Here is a 13,420-nt window from a genome sequence, read left to right on the forward strand (position 1 = left end):
CCTCACCATAGACACTAATTCCTCCAAATCCTCGGAGGAAAAGAGATACTTTTTGTTGTCTGATTTGGGAGCAGAGGTAGAGGCAGAACTCTCATTCTCCCAACGGTCCCCTGAGTCAGAAGTATGCACTTCTCCTGAGTCAGAGTCAGAGACTACAGGGGCTATTTTCCTTTTTTTAGCAGGAGGAGGCTGTGGTGTCGGGGGCTGGGAGAAGGTCGCCATGGAAGATTGAACTTCCTGCCTGATGAGAGTCCTGATGCTGTCCATAAGAGAGGGCTGTTCAGCACGCAGAACCTCGTCTGTGCATGGCTGGCAGAGCTTCTTTTTATATGTGGAGGGAAGCTTGGACGCACATGCAGCACACTTGCGACTGGGCACCTTCTTAGAGGCAGAAGCCTTGTCTCCCTAAAGGAGAGAGAGAGAAGACGGGCTAAGTCGCTTGATTTTTAGAAAATGGACAGCAAGGGACATCATCCCACTACTTACGGCAGGGGGGTGAGCGCTGGGCTCTGCAGAAGCAGAGTGAAGGGATTTGTCGCCATCCATATCAGAGATCTGACTATAGAGGGTATAGACAGGAGGTCTTACCTGGAGGCTTCCTTAGCCAGGAATAAATAGGTTACCGAGGCTCCCAGCGAGATTGGTGGTGCTCCTCCCCCTCGTGGTGTCCGTTTGATGGGGGGGGGGGGGGGTCAAGGACGCCCCGTCCATGCCGCCACTGCATGTCCCGGCTCAGGACGCTGAACGGCGCGCGCGGGAGCTGCGGCGCAAGGAGCCGGCGAAAAAAACGGAAGTTCGGCTGAACGTCACTTCCGGTGCGCGCGCGCGCGCCAGCTCCAGCAGCAGCGTGGAGGGAGGAGGAAGCCGGGGAGCTTGAGAAGGACCCCGGAGCACCGCACCGCCCTGCTTTGCCTCCCGAAAGAGGCGCGGGTAGGGCGGGCAGGGGCCCCAAGTCGCGTGGAAGGTCACGGAGATGGGAGCAGTCTGGATGGAGGAGGAGAGCGGAGCCCCCGACCTCGACTGCCCGGCTAGAAAGGTAACAGTGCTCCCGGTCGCCGGCCACGGCAGCACTATCAGAGAACCTCTTCATGCCCCATAGGGGACAGGAAAAACACTGGTGGTTGCAGGAAGGGGAGGGGTATTTAACCTCTTTGTTTCCTGTCCCCTATTAGGGCGGGGAGACATCCTCCGATACTGCTGTCGTGGAAGGTGACTGGAGAAACACTCAATACTTAGCCCCTGGCAGCGCCAACTGCCATAGGAAAACAGGACACTAAGGCTTTTCGTCATGGTCCAGTTCTGGTGACTTTTTGTCATGGTCCAGTTCTGGTGACTTTTTGTCATGGTCCAGTTCTGGTGACTTTTTGTCATGGTCCAGTTCTGGCGATTATGTGCCCGTTGCCGAGACTTTCAGGGGGTCTGACCAGTACATGCCCTATACATAGTGTACTGACACCTTTCTACTATAGGCAGCATTAACTCTTTCAGCAGTCTGCGATACAGTAGCTCTTCCGTGGGATTGAACCAACCTTTGCCCCGACTCTGTAGCTGCTGATCTGCAGTACCCGGCAGCAGCCTCTGCACAATGACGGGGTATTGTTTGCACCCGGCCGTTGCTGGAGTTGATTACAGCCGAATAGGGCTGTCGGTTCTCAAATCCCTATTGATCCCATGTTGATGACCCAAAGATAATTATGGAACACCCCTTTAATGTTAGGGACGATCGGTACGTCTCCACACACAATGACACACTGCACAGCAGCATTTACGACCAGCGTTACATCCGACAAGACATGCACAGCGCAGCTTTCCTGCTGATGTCATTTTGGTACACGTCTCCATTATGATTCTGTCTTTGTTGAAGTGGATAAATTATGCCTCTCACATCTCTGTGTGGGCGCAGTGCGCCTGCAGCACTTGTTCAGGAGTTGGGGCACTTGATGAGCTAAGCAATGGCCTACATGATGCGTTCTGCACATTTACTGTTCGCAGCCTCCTTCCTACCCGGACTCATTTCAGAAATGTCACGTGCGAGCGGTATATAAAAACATATTAATATAAATGCTGCTTGGCATTGCACACGAGCATAAGAAAAGCTACAGCAGATGAAAATCCATTTCATCAGGTACAAGGCCATGTAAATGTTGTTATACCCATGAACCAGACACGATGGGAACACAAGAGGTCTCAGATTGTTTGCTTTTTTTTTTTCCCCCACTGGAAAAACAAACTCTTGGAATTATGGAAAGCACCGGATAGACAGACATGTTGATGATATACATCTTTCAAAACATCTCGATTCATTCAGTATTGTGTATGAACACCTTGCACAGAAATCCCCGCACTTAGACGACTTTGTTGCTCTCAATTATATTATTAATGGTTGTCTGATGAATGTTCTGCAGCGCTGAATGCACTTGGTCACAGAAATCGGCAAGATCCGCTGCTGGCAGCTCCCGTTTCAATTCATTATATAGCTGCAAATAATTTTTTCCAAATATATAAATATCTTTTGGGCAGAATTATCTTTAACTCAAACTGAAAGATGACTTTTCATCACATTTTTCATGTTGAACTGGACACACGATGTTATAGTGGCTGCAGAGCATAACATAAGTATAGGAAATAGGGAATGGAAAAGGAAAGATAGTTAACTTATTTTGGTAATGTTAAAAAATATGAAAATTGCATTATTTCATTGTTATATTAGTGGTTATGTACCCCAACCAGGGATCAGCTCATGACACACATGTATCCATGTGTTAACGGTTTTTTACTTAAAAAAAAAAAAAAAAAAAAAGGTCAATGTTTAAATTTTTTTTCCTTCTCTGATGACAACTTTGCTGATGGTGCGGTGGGCTTGCAGGCAAACTTATAGGCCACAAATCCGGTCATCGCTCCGACAGATAATTTTCATCTTATGGCTGAATTCAGCTCAAGAGCATATCCACAGGAGATGGAAATGCGGCTAATTTATGCCAAAATACCAGCTGGTGTGAATGAGCCTTGAACAAATCTTATCCACATGATGTGAAATTTTTCAAAGCGAAAATTGATCTGTGGCGCAGATTTTAAAACTCAACATGTCACTTCCCATTTTGGATTACAATCATGGTTTCCAAACGCCTTTTATTGAAGGGGATTGGAATCTGCAGAACAGTGCCAAGATATGCACAGGGATTTAAGGCAAAGTATTCTCTCTCGTGTGGACTTAAACCAGTGTCAACAGGTCCTTCCAATATAGAGTAGGGTCTGCACCTGTACACCCTGATATACAGCATTCTAGAATGCTGCATGTATGGCCTCAATGCGCACAACACAAAAAATACCTTTTATTATACTTACCTACTGCGCAGTCCAGTCCGACAGGCGTCTCTGATCCGGCTCCTCCTTTCTACTCATGATCGCCATCCTTCTTGCTTCCTACGTCATCCACACAGTGGCCTCAATCACACTCCTGCTCAGGCGCACTTCTCTCCATCCTGTCGAGGGCAGAGCAAAGTATTGTAGTGCGCATGCGCCGCAACCTGCGCACTGTAGGGCGCATCATCCACATGAAGCAAGACGGAAGACAGGTATTGCAAGAAGAGAGGAGGCACCGGATCAAGACCAGAGACGCCCATCGGACCACACCATCTCTTAGTATAATAAGAGTCTTTTTGGTGTTATGCAGAGTGCATTGGGGACATATAGAGGGCATTCTAGAATGCTGTATATGACGGCGTACAGGTGCTGGCCCTTTTTTTTTTTTTTTAAATGGGAAAAACCTAGTGACAGGTTCCCTTTAACCTGCAACAAATCCTTTAATCTGTAATACAGAACAATGAAATTACAAGGAGATATTGAAAAAAATTAATTATCTGATAAATGCCCCCACTGTTACTTGGTGAATAAATGCCCAATAATTATTAAAAAGAAATGCACTCATAAATTACAGCATAACTGTTTTTCGATAAAGTGGAGCTTTATATAGACAGAACATGAAATATAGTTATATTATTAACATTTCTAAAACTTATGGAAATTAAAGGGGTTTTTCCAGCCTGAGAAAAAAAAAGTCTACTGAATCATCACAGTGTGCAATGTGCACTTTGTCATGATTCCCCTGTATTAATTTCACCATGTGAGTAGGTGTGATTTCAATACTTGCGGCCACAGGCCACATTGACTTGCTTCTACTTCTCTTAAAGGGAACCTGTCACCCCATTTTCGGCCTATAAGCTGAGGCCACCGGCATCAGGGGCTTATCTACAGCATTCTGTAATGCTGTAGATAAGCGAAACCCCCCCCCATGTAACCTGAAAGATAAGTAAAAACAAGTTATATTATACTCACCCGGGGCGGGCCTGCTGCGGTCCGGGTCCAATGGGCGTCGCAGGTCCGGGTCCAGCGCCTCCCGTCTTCATACGATGACGTCCTCTTCCTTGCTTCCTGCCGCGGCTCCTGCACAGGCGTACTTTATCTGCCCTGTTGAGGCAGGGCAAAGTATTGCATTGCACAGGCGCCAGGAAAGGTCAGAGAGGTCCAGCGCCTGCGCACTGCAGGGCAAATCAGTACGCCTGCGCAGGAGAAGTGACAGGAAGCAAAGAAGAGGACGTCATCGTATGAAGATGGGAGGCCCCGGACCGCGATGCCCATCAGACCCGGACCACAGCGGGACCGCCCCTGGGTGAGTATAATCTAACTTGTTTTTCAGGTTACATTGGAGGCTTATTTACAGCATTACAGAATGCTGTAGATAAGCCCCTGATGGCGGTGGCCGCAGTTTATAGGCCAAAAATGGGGTGACAGATTCCCTTTAATATAGCATCTTCAGACAACTGGATACAAATCTAGTCGGCCTGTGACCACAAATATGTAAAATGCATACATGAGCTCACATGACTGCCCACCAGCACAAAAATTACAGGAGAATCATGAAAGTGCGCACATTGCACACTATCAAGATTCAGCAGTCTGCAATCACATATTACTGCAGACTTTTCTTCTCAGTCCAGAAAACCCCCGTAATGAAAAAAAAAAAAATTTACATTGGTTTATCTTTTAAAGCTGAAGTCAGAGTCTGTACATGTCCAACCCTGCAGCTTTGGTTTTCTTAATTCATTGGCTAATTGATTGTATATTCCCAAGGGACGATGCATTTTTATGAACACTGGGTCTGATGAATTTAGAGTCCTATTCACAAATAAACTGGAGGGTTCAACCTTTATTAAAGGGATTTTCCTTATTCACTTGTCTATACACCATCAGCACTAAAAGTGATAAAACAATTGGGCGATCACCCTCCCCAGGTCCATTGATTTGTCTATGCCATTGTTCTGGCGATTACAGCCAAGCAGTGGTCTCAGCGGTTGCTCAGAGCTGCTGAGCCCAGTGATTAGCTGCAGCGCTATTGACGTGACATCACGGCAGGCTGCGGAAATCCCCGAAGCAGTGACGGATATGCAAAACAAGACGTAGAGACTACAGTAATTTGATTTAGAAATAAATAAATCAATCAGACATGCCAACTGCATGCAGAAAGGTGAAGCCCTTTAATCCAATGTGGACGGCCAGCTAAATTCTGGAATCACACTGCCGAGCAAATCAGAATGCTGGCATCAGCCACTGATCAGACACACCAGTCTATAGAAACTGCAACATTTTCTTCTATCAACAAAAACTATTACAAAAGCTTCCAGTAAAATAATATTCAAATCAAACTACACCCACACACATATATTATATATACATACAAATTGCTAATTTGCGCTCTCCCAGGCTGCAAGCAGAGGCCGCTTCATGCCTGCAGGATTGGAGGAATGCGCCTAGACTGAGGCGGACGAGATCTAGGGATCAGCGCTTGCAAGCTCAAAAGAAAAGAGGTAACCTAGTCAAAGAGCAAGAAACTGTACAATTAAAGATCCCTCTGTTCCCGAGAAAGGACAGGATTTTTTTTTTTTTACAAGAAGTAAATGGCAAAGTTGTTTTTTACAAGCATTTTTATCAATGTAGGCAAAAAAAAACTCAGTTTTAAATAAAGAAACCCAACTATTAAACCAAAACAACAAATACCCCCCTCCTGTTTCAGTGATGTCAGCGCCAGGGTTGACATGATATTGTTACGTCATATGAGCGCTGCAGCCAATCACAGAGGGAGAAGGGGGGAGGGCTAAAAACTTTCTGACAGGTTTCCCTCAAATACCTTTTTAATCAAAAGTTATAAAACGCAGAAGAGTTTCTAACTATAAGACAATGTCTGGCACGACACGTTGCAATGTAGTCCGACCGTCCAGAAATGCAACACATGAGCCGCCGGAATAAATCCCGGTCTAAGTTCTTCTCTAGATCTCTCCTGCCATCACATCAAAAGCACCTTTTCTTTACCTTGAGAAACTTGAAAGGGGTTTTCCAAGAATTAATATACCTTTTTTTTATTGCAAGGGCTTGCAGAGATAAAAAAACAAACTACAGTTTACATTCCACGGCCTTCCCCTCCCCGAAATACCCCATATCCCCCCCTTTCTCTGTCTTAACAGACTGTAGAGGTGACTTCAGAACCAAATGACCACTGCAGCCAATCACTGGACTCAGCGGCCTCCTGATAAACACCTCAGTGTCACTGCTGAGCCCAGTGATTGGCTGCTGTAGTTTTGACATCACCATTTCAGCCTGTCAACAGAAAGAGGGGACTGGTGGTGGCGGCAAGGAGGAAACTTTACTTTGTTATTTTTAACCCCTGCAAGCCCTTGATGAGATATATTTTCATTGTTTTTCCCTTGCAAAACCCCTTTTAAAACTGCTGCAGCCGTAGTTCTAATATTTGCAGGGCACAAATAGCTGTAATTGTAAATATAACCAATATGTCTCCTGTCCTGACAGTTGGCTACAATGTAGCAGGTTGGGGTCCATGCTGTTTAGGCCTCTTTCACACTTCAGTCGTTTGGCGTCAGTCACTTCCGACAAAGTGACGGATCGACGGTTCCGTCACAATTGTTGAAAAAAACGGATGTAACGGATCCGTTTTTTTGACGGATCCGTTACTCGGGGGTTGTATATACTTTTTGGAGCATGCGCAATTGAAAAAACTTGAAAAAACGGATTGGGGCGACGGATCCGCCAAAAAACGGATCGCGACGGATCCGTCGCCCATAGGTGGCCATTCTATGAAATGACGGACGCGACGGATCCGTCGCGATCCGCCATTTCAACGGAGACAAAAAACGTCTAGATGAACGTCAATGTCTAGATGACGTCCGCTAAATTTTGACGGATCCGTCGCATGACGGATGGAACGGACGACCATCCGTCACAATCCGTCGCTAATGCAAGTCTATGGGGAAAAAAACGGATCCGTCGAAAAAAAAAACGGATCCGTTTTTTGAGGAAAATGACGGTTTTAGACTGACGCCAAACAACTGAAGTGTGAAAGAGGCCTTAGCTGTTGCCTGTGTTGGCTACTACTGTCTCCACTTCTCAGCACATGGACGAGCCCTACAGCCAGACTTTCTATAGGGAATAACAAAACTTAAACTAATATTTTGCAAGAAATATCCAAACTATTTTCATGGTAATTTATGGAGGAAAGAAGTTGCTTCTACGATAAGAAACTGCTGACTGGTACAATATTTAAAGGCCCCGTCTCACATAGCGAGATTGCTAGCGAGATCGCTGCTGAGTCACAAGTTTTGTGACGCAACAGCGACCTCCATAGCGATCTCGCTATGTGTGACACGTACCAGCGATCAGGCCCCTGCTGCGAGATCGCTGGTCGTGTCGGAATGGCCTGGACCTTTTTTTGGTCGTTGAGGCCCCGCTGACATTGCTGAATCGGTGTGTGTGACACCGATCCAGCGATGTCTTCACTGGTAACCAGGATAAACATCGGGTTACTAAGCGCAGGGCCGCGCTTAGTAACCCGATGTTTACCCTGGTTACCAGCGTAAATGTAAAAAAAAACAAACACTACATACTCGCCTTCTGATGTCCGTCAGGTCCCTTGCCGTCTGCTTCCTGCTCTCACTGACTCCCGGCCGTACAGTGAGAAGTGAGAGCACAGCAGTGACGTCACCGCTGCGCTCTGCTCTCAGTGTACGGCCGCACTCAGTCAGAGCAGGAAGCAGACGGCAAGGGACCTGGACACCGAAAGGCGAGTATGTACTGTTTGTTTTTTTTTACATTTACGCTGGTAACCAGGGTAAACATCGGGTTACTAAGCGCGGCCCTGCGCTTAGTAACCCGATGTTTACCCTGGTTACCCGGGTGCTGCAGGGGGACTTCGGCATCGTTGAAGACAGTTTCAACGATGCCGAAGTTGTTCCCCTGATCGTTGGTCGCTGGGGAGAGCGGTCTGTGTGACAGCTCCCCAGCGACCACACAGCGACTTACCAACGATCACGGCCAGGTCGTATCGCTGGTCGTGATCGTTGGTAAATCGCTTAGTGAGACGGGGCCTTAAGAGGTTTTCAAGCTCCTCTTTATCAGAGGTATTTTCTGCAGTGAGATAAAGACTCCAGGTGAAGCCTTGAAGTTACTGTTTATTTAGACTTTACCAATCTGGTGGAGATGAGTAATAAAGTCCCCAGCTACTCTTCTGATTAGACTACCTGGGGCAACAACACTGGGTGCTTTGCGCCACAACTATGACGCCACGCCAGCTGATCAAAAGAGGAGCTGGGGGACCCGCAGGTAGGAGGCGATTCTTAGGGCTCCCGTCCAGTACTAAGCTGGCTACTAGACCAGGATCCTGCAAATTGATTTGCTCATCTTAAAAATGAGCTCTCTGGAAAGAGAACTAGAAAGTGGAAGGCTATGTGCACACGTAGGAAAAGAGGTGCAGAATTTTCTGCACAAAATCCGCAACTCCTGACGGAATCCGCAGCCGCGGATTTTGTACGGATTTTCTGCAGTTTTTGCCTCTGCGGATTTTTACATGGAGGGGTGCAGAAACGCTGCAGATCCGCACAAAAGAAATGACATGCACTTCTTTGAAATCTGCAGCAATTCCGCACTGATTTTTCCGCACCATCTTCACAGCTTTTTTTTGGCACAATGATTTACATTGTACTGTACATCACAGTGCGGATCTGCAGCGTTTCTGCGCCGAAAAATCCGCTGCGGATCCGCAGAAAATCCGCTTCGTGTGCGCATAGCCTAAGGCTAGTTTCACATTTGCGGTTAAGTCCACAGCGTATCGTCCGCAACCGCAAACACATGCAAACGTCTGATAACGCAGCGTTTTTTATCCGCATCAGCTTACACATGATGGTAAAAAAAAATGCAGCGCTTGCATGCGTTTTTACATGTGTTTGCGCTTTTTATGCGCATGCGCTTGATATTTCCAGGAGGGTGTGTCTTTAATGGGCATGTCTAAATCAGTTCCTGGACATGCGCAGTCCGGCGTAGGCAAGCGCATCAAACGCATGAGTACGCAAAGACATGTGTACGCAGGCGTTCCCATAGACAGTAATGCGTTTTGTTTGCCGCATTCCTTGCGCTAACAACTGCATGTCTAGGTGGCAAATTGACGCCTCTAAAATTACTACATGTAGTGTTTACCGCACCAAGCCGCAGACGACGAAACGACGCATGCGTCGTCAAATGCGGCAAAACGCAACCAATCGCAGACACCTCCGTCCCTAATGTTAAAGATAGGAATGCACGACGCATGCGGAAAATTGCGGCACAAACGCTGCGGACACAACCGCAAATGTGAAACGAGCCTAAAGCAATTGAAGGAAGGGCATAAAGCCAAGAAAAAAAAAAAAGTCTGCAGAGCTAACACTGTCACATGACGTAAACGGAAATACTTTATAGTACCTTAATAGCTGATACGATCAATAAATCCTGAAGCTTCAGTTACACCAGTGTCATAACGTGGGGAGGGAGGTTGCACTGGGTGCCAAATTCTGTGGAGGTGCAAAGTTCAACCCCACCTGCCCCCTACTTTCACTAAGCCAGGACCTCACTGGACTAAGATGCTTACCGGAGGGATGACAGCTCTCAGCATGATAAAGCAAGCTTTGTCATCTCAGTTGCTGCCTATGCAGAGCAAGAGGTATTGCCCTGCACTCTGTCCTAAAACGAACCCCTATCATGGAGGGGTGCAGAAACGCTGCAGATCCGCACAAAAGTGACATGCACTTCTTTTAAATCTGCAGCAATTCCGCACTGATTTTTCCTCACCGTCTACACAACTTTTTTTTTATCCATTGATTTACATTGTACTGTAAATCACAGTGCAGATCTGCAGCATTTCTGCTCGGAAAAATCTGCTACGGATCCGCAGCAAATCCGCATCGTGTGCACATAGCCTTAGTCCACAAAAGTCCAAATTCACCGCACACTCTATCATTTAGGTGATGTAAGAAAATAATATTTAATACACTTGGTGAGAACAAAAAAACAAGTGTAGCGAAGGAACAAATTATAGAGCGACTATGTTCAATAGTGACGGTTTGACCTACCCCAGCTATCATGGGTCTTTAATAGTATTGGTCTTCGCAAATGAGTTAGGATGGGAGCAGACAGGCACAGAACGACTGTGATGGGCACAGGACTGCACGGACGGGCACAGGGTGACTGCGACAGGGACAGGACTGCACGGACGAGCACAGGGCGACTGCAACGGGCACAAGACTGCACGGACGGGCACAGGACTGCACGGACGGGCACAGGACTGCACGGACGGGCACAGGACTGCACGGACGGGCACAGGACTGCACGGACGGGCACAGGACTGCACGGACGGGCACAGGACTGCACGGACGGGCACAGGACTGCACGGACGGGCACAGGACTGCACGGACGGGCACAGGACTGCACGGACGGGCACAGGGTGACTGCGACAGGGACAGGACTGAACGGACGAGCACAGGGCGACTGCGACGGGCACAGGACTGCACAGACGGGCACAGGACTGCACAGACGGGCACAGGACTGCACAGACGGGCACAGGACTGCACAGACGGGCACAGGACTGCACAGACGGGCACAGGACTGCACAGACGGGCACAGGACTGCACAGACGGGCACAGGACTGCACAGACGGGCACAGGACGGGCACAGGACTGCACAGACGGGCACAGGACTGCACAGGACTGCACAGACGGGCACAGGACTGCACAGACGGGCACAGGACTGCACAGACGGGCACAGGACTGCACAGACGGGCACAGGACTGCACAGACGGGCACAGGACTGCACAGACGGGCACAGGACTGCACAGACGGGCACAGGACTGCACAGACGGGCACAGGACTGCACAGACGGGCACAGGACTGCACAGACGGGCACAGGACTGCACAGACGGGCACAGGACTGCACAGACGGGCACAGGACTGCACAGACGGGCACAGGACTGCACAGACGGGCACAGGACTGCACAGACGGGCACAGGACTGCACAGACGGGCACAGGACTGCACAGACGGGCACAGGACTGCACAGACGGGCACAGGACTGCGCGGATGGGCACAGGGCGACTGAGACAGGCAGAGGACTGCGCAAACAACTGTACGGACGGGCACAAGGCGACTGCGTAGATAAGCACAGGACGACTGCAACGGGCGACTGCGGAAAAACTCAGGATGACTGCGCGGACGGGTGCAAAGCGAACACCGCGGGCGCAGGGCTCAGCGGACAGGCACTATGGGCCACATGAAAGCTCCATGCTGCCTATTCCCCAGCTGGATGAATGGGGGGTATCCGGCCACACAGGGCACAGCCATCAGTGCAGCCTCCACACCTCCCGTGCTCCGCACACACGTGTCACAGTAAATACACAGGGCTGCACCGTCACACCGGCCATTCATTACAAGACACCCCGATGGCGCCCCGTGCTCTGCCCGCGATCCATGCACGTATCGATCAGCACTCGGCTACCTGCACACAGACCGGGGCAGCGGGGGGCGAGCAGCAGACATGGCAGCCTACGGTGCAGACGTCTCCTCCTCTCACCTGAGCAGCGCACCGCTCCGGGGCTCCCAGGCCGCGCTCTGTACTAGGTCCCTGCTGTCTCACTGATCCTCCTGCTCTACCCGAGGCTCCGAGCGGCCGACATCCCGCGCACCTCCTAACACTGCGCCCTACTTCGCACTGAGCGCTCATTGGTCAGTCCATCTGTCACTCTGGAAAAAAGGTTCCACCCCCGGAGAACTCTCTGACCAGCAGAAACATTGCCCGATACAAAGTCGCTCGCCCATTGGCTGCCAGAGTTGTCAATAACAAAGAGACTGGCGTTAGATCACCCCTCCCATGTCCCTGCCTTATTTCTAAAACGCGCCAATCATTGTGATAGGGCGGGGGTAATAGAACAGTGAAGAGAAATCATTGGATGAGGGAGCTGTCAATCTAATAATAGACCGCCTATTGTGGCCCCCGAGAGCCTTGATAATTGCCATTGGTTGTTTTGTTTCACGTGTTCTATATTTGTTTACTGCAGCCAATGAGTGGACGAGTTATTTATAGGCTGGTCGGGTTTGGTGTCAGCGTGATTCTGACCTCCGGGAGGGGGCGGGGCTTAGCTTCGACTATTTAAGCGGGTGTTTGCGCGCGCTGTGCTCTTAGTCGTACTGGGCCTCGCTACGTGCTCGGTCTATGGCGGCTGTCGTGAACATTTGCAGACGCGGTGCTGGGTAACGCTGCGGCTTTATATGTGTACGTTCTCCGTACATGGAAGAAAATGAGAAGGACGAAGCGTTTCCCATAGCAGCCAGTAATGCACAGAGGGGGCAGCTATGGAGGCTTATGGCGCTAATTACAGTGCAATGTCATGGAGCTGCAGTGGAAAACTTGTAACTGTCCTCTGTTAAAGGGGGTTCCATGTTATTATTTGTTTTTTCACACAGACCTATGGTGGCCTTTGCTGCAGATTCCCTGCAAAATCCACGGTTGCTGACATTTTGGATATTCCCCCTATGACAACCAAAGAGGACATGCGTTTCCATCACATTTACATGTGTGCACTGGGGAGAAAATAGGCTCCTGGATAGGGGGTGTGGTAAATATTTAAAGGGATTGTACAGTTTAAAGGGAAAAAAATCATGCAAATATAAGGGGGGGTGCACTACTGGATATATCTCAATTACCCTGGAGCGCTGCATGAATTATATATATATAAACACTCCTGGACCAGTGCTGCTCTGGGGTCTGTGTCCCCTGGCTCCCGATATGTCATGTGACTACTGCAGCCAATCGGCTGTGACTGACTGCAGCCTTCATAATTGCATCTGAGCAGAAGAACATCTATGAAGGCTGCAGGAATTCCCAATTATTAGAGGCGGGATCCTTTGTTAAAGGGGTTGGTCAACACTGGATTTATTATTTTTCTAGGCATGACTGGTAGTGATGAGCGAACGTGCTCGGATAAGGTGTTATCTGAGCATGCTTGTGAGCTAGCCGATTGTATTGAAGCACACCTAAGGCAATGTCCGAGTCCCCGC

The 13,420-nt window shown here is 48.9% G+C and overlaps 1 protein-coding gene across 1 annotated transcript in view; it reads right to left on the minus strand.

The window, feature by feature from the left end:
• The window catches only part of HDAC4 (histone deacetylase 4), a 173,179-nt gene extending 161,057 nt beyond the window's left edge, over positions 1-12,122 (minus strand). Inside the window, exon 1 of the mRNA XM_077272390.1 lies at positions 11,937-12,122. The gene's annotated coding sequence lies outside the window, so the exon portion shown is untranslated. The remainder of the gene's footprint in view (positions 1-11,936) is intronic.
• Positions 12,123-13,420: the final 1,298 nt, after the last annotated feature.

This window comes from Ranitomeya variabilis, chromosome 7, assembly GCF_051348905.1.
Source record: "Ranitomeya variabilis isolate aRanVar5 chromosome 7, aRanVar5.hap1, whole genome shotgun sequence".
NCBI lineage: Eukaryota > Metazoa > Chordata > Amphibia > Anura > Dendrobatidae > Ranitomeya > Ranitomeya variabilis.